Source organism: Protopterus annectens, chromosome 1.part0, assembly GCF_019279795.1.
Source record: "Protopterus annectens isolate FY-2018-M chromosome 1.part0, PAN1.0, whole genome shotgun sequence".
Taxonomy (NCBI): Eukaryota; Metazoa; Chordata; order Ceratodontiformes; family Protopteridae; genus Protopterus; species Protopterus annectens.
This window is the reverse complement of record NC_056725.1, coordinates 1812816359-1812834208: the sequence shown is the minus strand read 5'-3', so window position 1 is coordinate 1812834208 and position 17850 is coordinate 1812816359. Positions and strand designations below refer to the sequence as shown.

Here is a 17850-nt window from a genome sequence, read left to right as displayed (position 1 = left end):
GGGTTGAGTCCATATATGTGCGGCCTTCATCTACACAATACATGTGTGACCTTATGCACTGCAGAGGCCAGTGTATGTAACAGGGTATATGGCCCTGTATGTCAGTCTATGGGGGGGATGCACCATAACTAACCTAGACTTTTACAACATGTGTGGTTATCAGGGATAAGCTGCCTTAAGGTATCTGGATGTACATTACCAAACAATACACCTTGGGTAAATGCAGGCCTACTGCTTCCTGCCATACAGACTGTTCTGTTTGTCAGTGTGATTGTGATGGTGTCAGTTATGCCTTGTTATGTAACAGATACATCCCATTGTGTCAGCTGAGGTCCTTACCCCCTAGGGATTGTGTACAGAGAGTAGATAGAGGCTACTGGACTATACATCTGCATTTCTTACTGTTGATTGATTGGTATCCTGTGGCCCAGTCTGTCTTTACTATTGTACTACTTGAAGGCCTCGGCCTGGACAGCCACATATGTAAACCTTTCCAGACTACTGTATTAATATAACTGTTTCACAGTTGCATTAGTCTGTTTATATGTATGTCAGAGTCTAAACAGCTTTATGAAATAGCATATACAACTGTAATAGTACACAAATAAAGATTTCCCAAGTATGCAAACCTGTGTGTAGTGTTATATTCTTTGACCTCTCTGTGGGTATATGTTGCAGGCAACAGTTATCATTTGTATGGGTGGCTCATACAGTGTCCAGTTGGTAAGGTGGCAAATGTTGGCATAGTGGATATTCTGTATTATGTGCACCTTCTACATATGTATCTTCCTATACATATATCTGTGTGTGTGTGTGTGTGTGTGTGTGTGTGTGTGTGTGTGTGTGTGTGTGTGTGTGTGTATATATATATATATATATATATATATATATATATATATATGCAAAAAAACGCACCCTGGAGCTGAAGAAAGAACGAAAACAACCAATATTCTTGTACGAAAGTCAAAAGAGTACTAAGGTACCATACACGAAACTGTGGCACCAAACACGGAACTGTGATAGTAACAAAGCTCTAAAACAAGTAATTCAGCACTAACACAAACAGTGCTACGACCACAAGGAGCTCTTCCACTCACCAAACAGTCTCAACGTTGCATCGCCAACTTCCTCAAACAAGCTGACGGGCGTACCAAGATCTATCGATCAAGATGTGGTAAATCATCCAAATACAGGCCCAAAAGACCCGTGGAAATAATAATCCACTTCACAACTTCAAAGTTCCAACTATTTGCAAAACACGACCCTTCGGTCCAATTCCCGTATTCAATATACAGTAATTAAGCGAAATCCAAAAAGTAACAAGTGTAGATGAATAAGAACTAAATTTATTTGTGAGCGCTTTCGCAGGCACTCCACCTGCTTCTTCAGACAAACAAGTATCATTCATTTAAAAACAGTTTAAATATGTTAAAAACAGACATTCATCCAATCCTTGATCTGATACGAATCCACATGACTTTCTTGTAGGCTCGTTGCTAACAAGAATACTATATGCGTTAAGCGACAGGCTTCAACACAAGAGCGCCACATGCATATAAAAAATATAACGCATATATAATGAATTTACTAGATAATGCAATACTTAAAAATAAAATCATTTACCAAAAAATTTAAAAATAAAACATGTATATATGCAACACTTTTCATAAACGTCACAAGTGCAGCAAATTCCATAGCTACACTTGATGAATAAAATTAAAGTGTGTATTTGTACAACACTTTTCATAAATTTCACGGATGCAGCAAATTCCATAACCATAGTTGATAAGTATTCTAAAATGCAAAAATGGATACAACCTAATACAAAGCTAAAAAATACATTGAGAGCACCCATATAGCTAGCATGCAGTACAGAAATATGTCTCTGAAAAATAACAATATCCTACATGCACCCAACTAAATCCATCTATAAACATGTAGCTGCTCAAAATAAACCCTTATTTATTAATAACTAAAACAGCATAATGGTGCATCATAACAACTGACAAGCTAGTACATACAAATATGATGCATGAAATATAAATAGCTCTCGTTATACAAAAATAGTGAAAAACTATTAACAACAAATAAATAGATAAATGGATAAATAAATAATTAGCTAAGTGTATATGCGTCTCCAAATGAATGGACAAAATGATGCCACTAATACTATGCAAATGGATCTGTATGTCGACCTCTAACTCAGAGAATAAATGCCTGAGACGACAACGGAAACTAATAACCCAAGCGTGATATAAATAAACAAAAAGGTACCTATAATCCTCACATAATTATACAACTCTACCAAATCTGGTAATAAGATGGCAGAAAATAAACTCATGGATGCGTCAATGTGTATCAGAGAGTGTATGGGAGAGTAAATGACACGAAAGGAGTGTAAAATATACAATGGAATGCTAGCAGTAATCAATTGACTGGTACGTGCTAACAAGAAACAAATGTATAGAATCAGAAATACTGTGGTGAAGATGCAACCGACGGTATAAAAACACTAAGGGGCATCAAGAGTTTAACAGGACCACAAAACAATACAATACAATGCAATAACCACAGAACAATAATGGAAAGACAGGTTATCTGATGGACCTGCCCTTAAGGTGTGGTTTAATAGACAGTACTTCATTCAGGCCTTTCTCTCTATGGGCAGCTAGCCTGCATATCCATTTCAATTCAGCCTGTTCTGTTATATTTACTATGTCCCCTAGTCTCTTACCCACTTACCACAAAGTAATCTTTTTAAACTCTACTAGGACAGAGGATTATGATGCAGGTCTATCTACACTTAAGGAAGGACTTAACACCAGGGGCTATACACAAGATGAGATAGATAGAGTATACAGGCAGATGAGCCTACTAAGAGAGAACAGAGCAAAACCGTATTTTTCTGAGTATACTGGCCCAGGGACATATTTGAGTAGTAGTACCAAAGCACGTACACTTGGTATAGTTTTACCATTTGGTAAGGGACTTAGTGTGATTCAACAGTCAATTGAGAGACATTGGAATATTTTAACTGTTGACAATCGAATAGCCGATTTAGTAGGAGAAATTCCATCATTTATGTACAGCAATATGTACAGCTTAAAAAGATTACTTTGTGGTAATTCAATGATAGTACCTGAAATTAAGACAGGGTTGGAGAGAACCAGTCAGTGTGGTAGATGCCTGCAATGTAGACATATAGATGAATCTCATTATTTCAGACATCCCATTACAAATCACCTTTGGACAATACACTGCAACAGTGATTGCAATACTAAAAATGTCATATATGTGGCTCACTGTGTGCACTGTTATTCGTTCTATGTAGGAAAAACTAACAGAACATTAAAGGAGAGAATTAGAGATCATGGGTATTGTCTGAACAGACAGCAGGAGTACAGTGCGTTGGCGAAGCACACTTTAAGGGAAGGTAAAGAACATACTTTCTTGTTTCAGGTACTACAAGTGATCCAAGTGGGTAAGAGACTAGGGGACATAGTAAATATAACAGAACAGGCTGAATTGAAATGGATATGCAGGCTAGCTGCCCATAGAGAGAAAGGCCTGAATGAAGTACTGTCTATTAAACCACACCTTAAGGGCAGGTCCATCAGATAGCCTGTCTTTCCATTATTGTTCTGTGGTTATTGCATTGTATTGTATTGTTTTGTGGTCCTGTTAAACTCTTGATGCCCCTAAGTGTCTTTATACCATCGGTTGCACCTTCACCACAGTATTTCTGATTCTATACATTTGTTTCTTGTTAGCATGTACCAGTCAACTGATTACTGCTAGTATTCCATTGTATATTTTACACTATATTTTACACTCTTTTCGTGTCATTTACTCTCCCATACACCTTCTGATACACATTGACGCATGCATGAGTTTATTTTCTGCTATTATATTACCAGATTTGGCAGAGGCGTATGATTATGTGAGGATTATAGGTACCTTTTTGTTTATTTATATCATGTTTGGTTATTAGTTTCCATTGTCGTCTCAGGCATTTATTCTCTGAGTTAGAGGTCGACATACAGATCCAATTGCATAGTATTAGTGGCATCATTTCGTCCATTCATTTGGAGACGCATATACACTTAGTTATTTATTTATTTATTTATTTGTTGTTAATAGTTTTTCACTATTTTTGTATAACGAGAGCTATTTATATTTCATGCATCATATTTGTATGTACTAGCTTGTCAGTTGTTATGATGCACCATTATGCTGTTTTAGTTATTAATAAATAAGGGTTTATTTTGAGCAGCTACATGTTTATAGATGGATTTAGTTGGGTGCATGTAGGATATTGTTATCTTTTAGAGACATATTTCTGTACTGCATGCTAGCTATATGGGTGCTCTCAATGTATTTTTTAGCTTTGTATTAGGTTGTATCCATTTTTGCATTTTAGAATACTTATCAACTATGGTTATGGAATTTGCTGCATCCGTGAAATTTATGAAAAGTGTTGTACAAATACACACTTTAATTTTATTCATCAAGTATAGTTATGGAATTTGCTGCACTTGTGACGTTTATGAAAAGTGTTGCATATATACATGTTTTAATTTTTAATTTTTTGGTAAATGACTTTATTTTTAATTATTGCATTATTTAGTAAATTCATTATATATGCGTTATATTTTTTATATGCATGTGGCGCTCTTGTGTTGAAGCCTGTCGCTTTAACGTACATAGTATTCTTGTTAGCAACGAGCCTACAAGAAAGTCATGTGGATTCGTATCAGATCAAGGATTGGATGAATGTCTGTTTTTAACATATTTAAACTGTTTTTAAATGAATGATACTTGTTTGTCTGAAGAAGCAGGTGGAGTGCCTGCGAAAGCGCTCACAAATAAACTTAGTTCTTATTCATCTACACTTGTTACTTGTTGGATTTCGCTTAATTACTCTATATTGAATACGGGAATTGGACCGAAGGGTCGTGTTTTGCAAATAGTTGGAACTTTGAAGTTGTAAAGTGGATTATTATTATTTCCACGGGTCTTTTGGGCCTGTGTTTGGATGATTTACCACATCTTGATCGATAGATCTTGGTACGCCCGTCAGCTTGTTTGAGGAAGTTGGCGATGCAACGTTGAGACTGTTTGGTGAGTGGAAGAGCTCCTTGTGGTCGCAGCACTGTTTGTGTTAGTGCTGAATTACTTGTTTTAGAGCCTTGTTACTATCACAGTTCCGTGTTTGGTGCCACAGTTTCGTGTATGGTACCTTAGTACTCTTTTGACTTTCGTACAAGAATATTGGTTGTTTTCGTTCTTTCTTCAGCTCCAGGGTGCGTTTTTTTGCATATTTTTGGTTTACAACAGGGTGGTTTCTACAAATATATATATATATATATATATATGTGTGTGTGTGTGTGTGTGTGTGTGTGTGTATGTATCTGCATATATGTTTCTGTGTATATGTATGTTAGGAATGTTGGTTGCTTCCACATTGTACATTCCCTATGGTAGCCGGACTGTACTGCATGATATGTTACTTATACCAATCTGACATCGTACAGGTGGGATGGAATACTGTTAACATCTTGTGCCAATGTTGTGTCAGGCCCTGGTTATGGGATTTGCAACAGCTGGTGTTGTATTGCAGGGCAGACGTGTTTGGCTGTGGGGGGGATATCTATACGTACAAGACGCATGTTGTTTGGGCCCCCTCACCCCCATTAACGGTGCATGTGGAAATATATGTTTTTGTTATGTTCTCTTTTATATCTATAGATATATGTCTGTATATACATATATGTATATATATATATATATATATATATATATATATATATATATATTTATGCTTACATATATATATATATATATTGTTGTATATATAGACATATAGATGTAGACATATATATATGTATAAATGTATGCATATGTATATATATATATATATATATATATATATATATATATATATGTATGTATTTATATACATATATATCTATATCTACATATATAGATATGTTAAATCTATTTAGATATAAATACATATACAGAAACATACAGATACATGTTTAAATACATTTCCTGTACTGTTGAATAACTGTGCTGGATGATATGTTTGTGAAAACATCAGGGTTATGTATATCTGACATGGCTTTGTGGTAAATCGCTAAGGCGTGCAGGCTCATGGGTTCAAGACTTGCAGAGGCTGTTTATTTTGTTGCTGGGTAGAACAAGGGCTGTTGGATACAGAGTGATTAAGGCTCTTTTAGCAGTTGTAATTGGGTTTGTGCGGGTTTGCACAGAGGTAAGCACTGCTTACTTCTGGTTACAATTTCTTATACCGGTTTAGCTACTTAATTGCTTAACCTGTGTAGGCATTGCTTACCACCATGCAAACTGGCTTAAACCCACTTACTGCTGCTTAAAATTGCTTACCCCCGCCCCAATTTATTTAAAAGAAAAGAAAAAAGTGTTGATAGGAAAGTGGTGAAAAAGGGGCACAAAGAGGGAAAGACAGTAGGGAAAATAGCAAGGGATGAACAGGAAGGGTGTAGAGAAGGTCCATAGCTGCCCATTTCTTCTACCGCAACAGCTGTGCATATACACTGAATTTGGAGGTAGATTTGGACACTCAACCCCCTGAGAGAGGGGTGAGGGCAACAATAATATGTTGTGGTGCCAATTACACCAGATTACATGTGTCCAGTGGACACGTGTGCAAAATGGACAGCTATGTATGGGGCGTGATTTTTTATTTTTTTTTGGGAACAGATTGACCTTTTTTTTTTCAGGTGAGAGTGGGATGTTGGGGAGGGATAGTAGGTATATTTGGGGAGGTAGGTTGGGTAGGTTAACAGACAAGACCGACAAGATGCATACAGGGGCGGTATATGACATGTGGGGGGTAAACACCTTGATGGAGAGAGGTGTTGGGAAATCGGAAGCCCATGAGCCCCCTAGTGGAAACATTGAGACTGAGGCCCCCACCCATGAGCAGTCACCACTGCACCTTCACAGCCTGCCACAGTGTGCTGGGGGCTGAGTTGGAGAGACAGGCCGACCCTCTAGTCACGACATCCGGCCCTCGAGCTGGCGTAGCAGATCTCTGACCTCCCTGCGGAGCTTGCTATGCACCACGACCCGGACCTGCCAACAGGTGACAGGTGCCTGTCTGTGCCCGCTCCCGGCGGGGGGAGCAATAACCCCTGAGGCAGTTCTACCTGAAGGTGGTGCAGGATCAACGGACGAGGAGGTCCCAGGTTGGGCCCCAGATGTGCTGGTGCCCAGTGCCACAGCCAGCTGAGGTGGGACAAGTGGGTCCGCTGGGACCCGCATTCCCATACGTGCTATGGTGTTTATGTTTTATCAACGTATGTGAGTTTGTAATAGTCAACACATTCCAGGATTTGGTATAACAGCATGCATAGATATTTCCATTAACCCAGACACCGGATATGGAAGAGCTGCAAAGCAAACAGAACACATGCCTATATGGGACCACAGTAGTAATAACAGCATGCAGGTACATTGATGGCACCATGCCACCAGTGTTAGAGTATTTCAACATAGCACATGCACAGAAACAGATTTAAATAATTAGCAAACAATAGGACATATGTCCCAACATTACAGAGAAGTCATCACGTACCAATTGAGTTGGGTATTTAGTGTATTGTTGAAGATTTGGTGGGGGGAGAAAGATGTCAATTAACAACTAGTATATTCCTGTAGTTCGCATTACTTTCCTAGTCAGTGCTGTTATCTGTACCTTACAAGTATTTCTACACCACCCTATTGCTCTAGTTTGGACAGTGATATGACCGTCGACAACTATATACAAGAACTGGTTTTACCTGCAGTATACACCTCTTACCTGGTATACCTTTGGAGGAATTGTTTAACACTGACTGTTTCTACACATGCTCCCAGATACCAGGTTGATGTTATGCACATACCTGTCCATCTCTTTTTGCACAGACTCTGGCCATGTCTTGACCACATGCAGGTGAACAGGGACATATGTTGACTATTGCCCTCTTCAACCTTTAGTGACTTACAACACTTTTATACAGGATTTCGTAGACAGTTAGATTATGTAGCACAGTGTGGGTGACAGTGATGAGTAATACCTTATTATTCAGAGCAACTGCAACAGTAGCAATGCCATACAATACCAGAGTAAACAGTACCAGTACAGAGTATCACACTTTTTATTTCTGGGCACAGTATTTGTATCTGACATACCTGTGGGAGCAATGTTTGTTAGCACTACCTGAATGTTGCCACACAAAGTACCAGATTTCACATTAGTATTATGCACTTACTTCTCACTCTGTTACTGTACAAACTCTGGTCACAGCTTGATAACATGGGGGTGTAGATGGGACATACTTGGCTTATTACTCTCATAACAGTTTGAAGAGTTGCTAGAGTGACAGGTTTGTTATTATAGATGTGTGGCAATCAGTTGCATTTCTTGTTTGCAACCTATACGTCTGGGATCAACCCACTGATTTCCCAGGGGGGACAAAGTGACAGCCAGCAGATATGGGCCAATTTACTGGACATTCCTGGACATATCTGTACAGTTGTGGGATATGATTCTGTATGCAGACTACTACCACTCCCAGGATTCGAACCATGGCTGTGTGTGCTAAAAATCCAGCAGTTCACTTCTCAGTTGCGTGTGCTATTTGGATTTTGTTGTCTGTCTTTTCACTGTTTTCTATGTCTCTCTCAGTTGTACTAGCTGACCACTGGGAATTACATCAGTCATATACAGACATTCCTACACATTTTTTTATTTATGTTGCACAGTGTGGGTAACAGTGCTTAATACAACAGTACTATTAAGTGATTGCAGATCTGCATTACCGTATGATATCAGAGTAAACACTTGCAGTACAGTAGTTAGACCTTCATTGTCAGGCTATTAAGCTTTTATTTACATACAACCTATATGAGACTCTTCCTGACATATTCTCTGGTGTATGCAGTACTTGCCTTAAACAATACAGGTTTTATACAGGCAATTAACTTACTATTACTGTTAGGTTTATTTCCTATGACAGTACATGCAAGAGTATTACTAACCTGCCTCGTGTCACATCCTCTCCAAGCGACATCCATGGGCCTCCTGTTTCACAGCCTGCTCACTTGCCATTGTGTAGGACATAAGAGGAATATTTAGCCATACGTATCCATAATATACATGAGCTGGCAATTATTAAACAGGTAGTGGAGTGATACTTACACACTACTGGCACCTCCCCTGTCATCCTATCCTCTTGGATCAGGATCCAAGAGATTCCCCTTTCGCCGCTTCAGGTCAGCATAGTGATGCCTGACCTGCTCACCAGTTCGGGATATGCCAGTGGCACTGGTGAGGTCATGGGCGAGATGGTACCAGGCTTCCGCTTTATATTGGGAACCCTGGTATTGGCCATGCAGCCATCTCTGCTCATGGTCTTTGACAAGGAGTCCTGCCATGACTCTGTTCTCCTGGATGCCCCAGCGCTGCACCCAAAAGCGCACTCCCTCTCCCATTCCAGACATGGTGCCTGCAAGGGGAAGCTACAACCAGCTATGAGATGTATTCCCACCTGTTGGGTTTAAATAGAGACGAATTCCTGCAGTTTGCCGTGATTGGATGGTTTTGAAAAGGCTGAGCTTTGGGCAAACCTGCTTACCTAAGGTTGGCATTGTTTAAAGGGGTATACCGATGGGCAGCTTGAGTTAGCTGGTCTACACATTGCTTACATCTACTAAGCTGGCATGTGCAGTGCTTAGCATTGCTTAATATTTACTTTGCATTATATTTGCTTTTTGGCATTGATTTATTATTCATTCCATGTTATATATATGTCTGGTACCCATGATTCATGTGTACATACACTGTATGGGATCCTTGTGTTTATTAGGGGACTTCAACATTTTATTACAATTACACATCACATCTGGGCTTACTGCAGTGCTCCATTTCACATATTTATGTTATGTAGTAGGTTATAGAACATAAGACTGTATATAGATTCCTTTCACGTGTTCAGTTTGATTTTACTATAGTGACGATTTGTTTGGTGATACCTGACTTTTATGTACTGCTGTGATGGCTTAGTGGTTAACTACTGTGACTATTGTATACAGGGTCCTGGGTTCAAGACCTACAAAGGCTGTTTATTTTGTTTCTGGCCAGAACACCGGCTGTTGCATAAAGAGTGATTAAGGCACTTTTAAGCACTTCTAAGCGGGTTTGCACAAAAGTAAGCATTGCTAACCTCCGGTTGCATATGCCTACAGAGAGTTAGCTTCAATATTGCTTAACCTGTATGTGCATTGCTTACCCCCACGCAAACGGGCTTTAACCCGCTTACTAGTGCTTATATATGCTTACTCCCGCTTACTACTGCTTAATTATGCTAACACTTGTATACTAATGCTTACTCTCGCTTACCACTGCACTAATTTAGACAGTAATGTCTAATGGCTCTTGGGAAGGTCGGGGATTTGGAAGCTGTATGGAGTTATCATTCGTTACACATTTTATCATTCGTTACATATTTTACCTTACAATATGCGGTGGTGGTGCTGCGGTAGCATTGTCGCCTCACAGTAAGACGTTGTCCTGTTCGATTCTCAGCTAAAGCGTCTTCTGTGTGGAGACATGTGTGAATGGGCGTACCTTCGTTGAAGGTTGTATGTCAGGGCTGGCAACTCGGTATGTCAAAATCTACTGCCAATCATTAGTGGACCGGAGTTCCATTGTGGCGACCCCTAACTGGGAAAAGCCGAAAGATACAACAACAACAACACATTTTACCTTACATTTGTATCTCTGATTCCTGTGTACATATACTGTATGGGCACATGTGATTATCTGTGGACATTGCAACAGTATGACACTGACACCTCACATCTGCATTTAATGCAGTACTCCATTTCACAAATATATGTTATTTCATAGGTTTTGACATAGAAAATGGAATGTGCTGCAGTGGGACTCGAACCGGGAATGACTGCTCATAAGGCGAATGCTCTGCCCACTACACTATTGCTGTACTGCTTCATTTGCATATATCTTGCTTTTTATCCTCTTGTGCCATTTAAGCTGCATTTACCATAGCTAAGCAATGGGCAAACCCGTGCACCTGCGGTTAAATTTCATCTGTTTCATAAAAAAATCTTTATATTTGTTGTTTTAACTATTGCTCTTGTTGACATGGGGAGATGTTGCTGGGGGTATGCATGCACCTACGAGCGGTCTCGCTCATTCTTTTTGGGCTTGTCTGCTGTTCTTCATTGCAGGGGCGTGTATATTATGAGAGCTCAGACACGCCCCCTGCACTCGTACACGCTCCATGCAAGATTAAGAGCTCAGACAGCACGCCTTCATTAATATGCATGGCGCGCTGCCATCATGCTCCTAAACGTCTGCTTCTGTGCAGGACTAAGCTAGTCCTGCACGGAAGGATAGTAAATCCAGGGGTCTGACTTTCGCAGGAAAAGTATTTGAGCTTTGATGTTAGATTTTTTTAAGACTTTTAAATATTGTTCCTTCTGAATCTGCTTTCAAGATCATCCACTTTTTCCAAAAGAAAGTTGTTTTGCTTCAATAGGAATTCAGTCCGGCTTTTATTTTTATTTAATCTTCCATCCACATCATTCAAAGATTATTCCCTAGAGGTGATTTGACCAGAATGTTTCTTTATTATTTCATTAAGCAGATGAATTTGTTTCTTATTTTCCTGCTTTATAATGTCCATTTTATTCTCCAGTTTGTCATTTTTTATTGATATTTTATGCAGACTAGTTACAAGAGACTGCAGTTCTTTTTTTCATTCTATTTTCCTGTGGGGAAACTTTAGAGTGACTCATGGTTGTTCTTGACTGAAAAGAAAAACTTCTGATAGGATAAAAAAAAATAAAGTCTTCAAAAACTGATTTTCTCATTGGATTGCCTTCACTCCTTATTAATTGTCATATAAAATATGTTTTGAAGACAATTTCTTCTGTTTAAATTAAAAATAAATCCTGTCAGAAAAACTGAATAGAGGGCAGAGAAAAATTTTTATGCTGCTAACTGCTTGACATCTTAACCACACCCTCGGGAATATATTTTCTTTATACCACCCAGATTTACGGCTTGGGATTCTGTTACATATGTTTGAACGGATGAAAATAGACAACATTGGATATGAAAGTTATGTACTGACCATAACATTAGATCCATGTTGTCTGATTTTTATCTCTTCGAACTCCTCCCTTCCTACCTTTTTCCAAATTGTTACCTGCGGCTTCGGGATAATTGAGTGGATGTTACTCCCTCTCTGTGCACAGTCACACTAGACTGTTATTAACTGTCATCAACCAATTAACATTGCCAAGACTATATCCTTTTCTCTTGGAAGGGTTTTTGCCCTAGGTAGTATTCTTAGTATATTTTTCAGACAAATTCAATCTGAGCATTTGAGGTACAGCCTAAGGAATTATGGGTGTGGGAGGAGTCAGAGCTCTGGCTCTGATAAACTTTTGAGATCAGCGCCAAGGTTGGATCCTGTCAGATCCGCCAACCCATATGTTTGCAAACAAAAATCAGACAACATTGATATACTGTTATGATATGTATATAACTTTTGTTTATACTTACCACAACAAAACTCTTCTAGGTAGGGTCAAGGCCCACTTTACCTGGCCCTGGCTTCATTTATAGCTTTTTTGGAAAGGGTTGGATTCTAGAAGTATTCAAGAGGCTGCAACTTAGTTCTTTCAACATATTTTTATATAGTACTACAAACTTGATTCCTTCTCTGTTTCAAGACAAACTGCATGAGGGCTGAATCTAAACCTGGTCTGAGACATGAACAAAACATGATGGATAGACAAATATGTATCTCAGAAATTACCCCTTCTCTGCAACAGGCTTCCTATTCATGTAAAGCAGAGTCCTTCCCTGACCCTCTTCAAACGCAGTTTGGATCAATGGATGGGGAATCATAAATTCACTCCTGGGGTGGCGCCCATGTCCTTTATGGACAGGGGCAGTCTGTAAAATACTCTAAGGCATAGGCACAAACCTAAGCTATCCTCTAGGCCTTAGGGATCGAGAATCACGTAAAATTTGGGTAATTCTTCCTCCTGCAAAACCTCTGTCGGTTTCTACCTGGACATTTCCTGCCTACTAGCCTGGGCCATATAAGAAAAGAACCTAATTGTGGCCTTCCCTAACTATTTCTCAGTGCCTTACTCCACACTTGAAGGTCCCTACCTGCCTCCTGAAAATAAGGACTTCCTCCTGCAAAACCTCCATTGGTTTCTACCTGGACATTACCTGCCTACTAACCTGGACCATATAAGAAAAGAACCTCAGTGTGGACTTCCCTAACTATTTCTCAGTGAATGTATGTAGCCTTACACTAAACTCATTTACCTAAGACTATTTTATTTGTTAGCCTGCCCATCAGTGTGTGTGCCTCTGCAGCCTACTGCTGACTGCTAAACCCCCCTCTCCCTCTAGTCCTTGCTGACCTCTAGTCTCAGGACACTATCTACTGTAACCCATAAGAGGCTTGCCCATTTATCTTATTTTATTTTCTCTGCCAGCTATTTCTCCTTTCCCTACTAGGTGGTAGCACCCTTCTGCATTACACTTGTTTAATATAAAATCCCTGTAAGTCCAACATTACCTCTAATTACTTCTAAAGTTACAGCGTTTCCCTAATCCCACTCTCCTTTCTTAACAAACTAAGGTACAAACCTCCCCCTATACTGTTCTTTTTTCCCCAGTGTTCTCACAACTGTAACGCTATTTTTCCACACAAGTCTTTCATTACTTTACCTACTTACCTCTGCTCTGCACTGTAGTGGCTGATACTTTTTCAGCTGGTCTCTCTTTCCCTGCTGCTCCATCCCACTCCGTTCGCCCTGGGGGCTCACTCTGCTCCCCTACCCTACCCCCAATTCCCTACTACTCTTACATTTACTCTCATTCCAAACATCCCTCCCCCTTTCACCAACCAATCCTCACACACCTTTACTCCACCCTTTTTCCTAAATTCCCTCCCTCCCCACCAACCAATCCTCACACACCACTACTCCACCCCACCCTCCTGCCCTATTTGACTCTCTCTACCATACCCCCTCCCACCTCAATCTCTTTACCACCCTCTCTATCATTTCTAACAGACTACAACTACCATGCTCACTTTTCCTCCTAAAATCCTTACCCCTACACCTATCCTCATCCTCATTCTACTTCCCCTATACCATGCCACCTCTTATACCAACCTCCATTTACACCCATCACCTCTTCCTCCCCACCCCCACCTCTCAAGTCACTTCCACAATATCTCTGCCTCCCTAGTACCCTCCCACCCCATCCTTCTCTTAAAAGTAAAACTCTTCCCAATCACTACCAAATTCCACAAATCTAAGCCCACTCTCTACCAACCACTCTTATCTATGCACAAACCAAACAAACTGATTCCACTTCTCTCTTACCTTTGCTTAGCCGGCGACATCCATCCCAACCCAGGACCAAACTTCTCTCCAACAAACCATCCCAGCACCAACAACAAATCCACCAATAAATACCTCAAATTCCTCACCATCAACATCCAAAGCTTAAGAAATAAGTTAACCCTCTTTCAATCCTGGCTCAACCACAACTTACCTGACATTGTAGCCATCTCTGAAACCTGGCTAAAACCACACATAACTGACTCCGAATTCCTTCCCCCCAGATTCCAATCTCTCCGATCTGACCACCTAAGTAAAAGAGGTGGTGGTGTGGCTCTAATCTACTCCAACCACTTATCTGTTACTCCTTACCCTAATGCCATCCGTTCTTTTAATAACGCTGAACTCATAACTGGCCTACTAAAAATAAACAACCATAAAAGTATCTGCATCATTTCCCTCTATATTCCTCCTGTTAACAACACCAATACCCTGGAAGACATCCTCTCCTGGACCTCCTCTAATATTAAACTTGAAACCTACATCTTAGGGGATGTAAATATTGACCGGCAAAAAATCATTAACCCTAATCCCACCATGTCGATCAATCTCTTCAACTTCACTCAACTTATCAACTCTATTACTAGGCCCAACAAAACCAACCCTCCAGGATCCATTGTAGACTGGATCCTAGTATCTCACCCTAACAAAGTCATAAAATCTGGTGTCATTCCTGACCTATTAGAAGACCACCTCCCTGCCTTCACCCATCGAGCTACACCCACTTTCACACACTCCCACCAGCTCATCCATACTTGTAACCTCACTAACTTCAACCCTACTACTTTCTCTGACTCCCTTAAGTGTACTAACTGGAACCCACTAAAAACTCTACCTCTAGACACAGCCGTTGACTATTACAACTCAACATTCTTAACTGTCCTTAACTCCCTAGCTCCAATAAGAACAAAACGAGTTAAAGCAAAGACCACCTCATGGCTAACCAAAGACACCAAAAAGATTAGACTTCAAAGAGACAAAACCTGGAAAGATTACCTCCAAAATAAGCAGCCAAAATTTTTACTTAAATACAAACAGCTGCAAAACCTAGCCAAAAAGCAAGTCATTTAAGATAAAAAATCCTACTACATCAAACTCCAAATAAATCATGCAAAATACCCCAAACAATTCTGGAACTCTATTAATTCCCTCCTTAGGCCGGGTACCAAAAACAACCCCTGTCCTGACACTAGCAAATCTGACTTTGAAATTGCCGAACTATTCAATACCTTCTTCACCTCTTCTATTCCTGAGCTAACTAAGACCTTACCCAACAATAACCTTCTACCCCTCTCTACTCAAACTTCCCCTCCCTCCTCTCCCCCACCCCCTGCTTTCGAACTCAAACCCGTCTCCACCTACCTTATAAAAAAAACTTCTTTCCAAACTTAAGCCTTGCACCAATGCCCCCAACAGCATTCCTTCCTCCTTCTTAAAAATAGCCTCAGACGGTATTGCTCTCTCTATCAGCATCCTGATAAATAGATCACCACTTGAATCCTATATACCCAAACTATGGCGTTCTGCATTTATCCTTCCACTTCACAAGGGTGGCAAAAACTGTAACATCTCCAATTTCCACCCTATAGCTATCCTCTCTCCAATCTCCAAACTTCTTGAAAAATGCATACACCTGCATCTCATGCCATTTCTTACCAAACACCAGTTACTCTCTCATACCCAACACGGCTTCCGCCCAGGACACAGTACCAATACAGCTCTTCTCTCCTTCTTACACTCCATCAATTTAGCTTGTGACTCTGGTAACATAGTTTTCTCAGTTCTACTGGACTTATCTAAAGCTTTTGATATCATCTCCCATACCCATCTCCTAAACCATCTGTCAAATCTCAACCTCTCCCAAAAAACTCTTTCCTGGTTCTCCTGCTATCTTTCTGACAGGTCCCAAGCCGTGAAATAGGGCCAGGCCTCCTCCACTTTCCTTCCCACCCCCACTGGAGTACCCGAAGGTTCCATTCTTGGCCCATTGCTATTTAACATCTTTATTAATGATTTCCACAAAGCCATACCTAATACCAAAATTGTCCAATACGCAGACGATTCCACTTTGATCTGCTGCGCCTCTAACCTAACTGATATCCAATCTCTAACACAAACCTCCTTCTCTACCACCGAAAACTGGATGCTCCAAAATCACCTCTCACTAAACGCCAACAAAACTAAGATTCTTCTATTCTCTCCCTCAAACTCCACTCATATTGATAAAAACGCATTTCAAATTACCAGCCTTAACAACTCCATTATTTAGATCGTACCCTCCGCCAAACGTCTTGGTGTCATCATCGATGACCACCTAAAATTTAACACTCACATCCAGCTAAACATCATGCTAGGAACAAAAAAAAAATGTCCACACCCAGGCATAAGCAGCATGCCAAAAACATGGGCAAGGAGGAAAGTGACTACTGCAGCTGTGATCACTTGAACATCTGTCATGATAAGTTTAATTATACAACTGTACTATGTTCATCATATTGATTATTGTTGCAGTAGCCTTAGCTACATGGGTAAATTAGCCTGGCTTACCACATTTGGGAGGTGGAAAGAGAAGAGTCCATGAAGCTTTGGAAGCTGGCTGGCTGTTATGTCTTATGCAGGATATAACCCATATAGCTAAGGGTACTGCAGCAGTTATAATCTGAGCATGTACTGTATGGTAAGTCTACTTACACAACTGTACTTTAAATGACTTCTATGCAGGAATACAAAAATATGATTTTAAATATACATCTAAAACACTGACAGTATCGCTGCAGGCTTATCCAGAGGGGGAAAAAAAACAACTTTTAAAGGAAAATTAAGGTGCTTGCAAAGCATGAGAGCAAAGAACATATGGTAAACTTGTGTATTTGTTAAAATGGAGAGCCACCCCTAGTCTGAAGATTTGTTTGTGTGTGAGTTTGTGCAACCTTGCTGTTAGAGTAATTAAGTAAAAGGTTGTATGGGATGCAGAGGTTGTTCTCCTGCAAAAATATGGTCATTAATTATGCATTATGTGAATGACTGTCTTTTTTCATCGTATTCAGCATTTTCTGTTTTTATACAGTTGCTACTTTGGTCTTTCAGAGTGGTTATGCTTCAACAAATATGAGTTGACTAGTTCAAGCTGAACTGCCATACATGTAACCACAAATTATGTTTCTCCCATGCTATTTCTGAAAATACAGTTAAGGTGACAGAAGTTAAGAATAATTAATTTCAAATTTTGCACTACATTCCTGAGAAGTTTTGATGCAGTCCAGTATGTCTTGGCAAGACATTCCCCAACTGATGAATATCATCCAAGCCATATTGTTGCAAGGAATGGGACTTTATTATATTTGTTAGACAATGGGTAGGGAA

General features: G+C 39.9%; 1 protein-coding gene across 1 annotated transcript in view; it reads left to right on the top strand.

Moving 5' to 3' along the window:
• Window positions 1-17850, top strand: part of CCDC152 (coiled-coil domain containing 152) — a 1110728-nt gene that overhangs the window by 176459 nt on the left and 916419 nt on the right. The window lies entirely within an intron of this gene.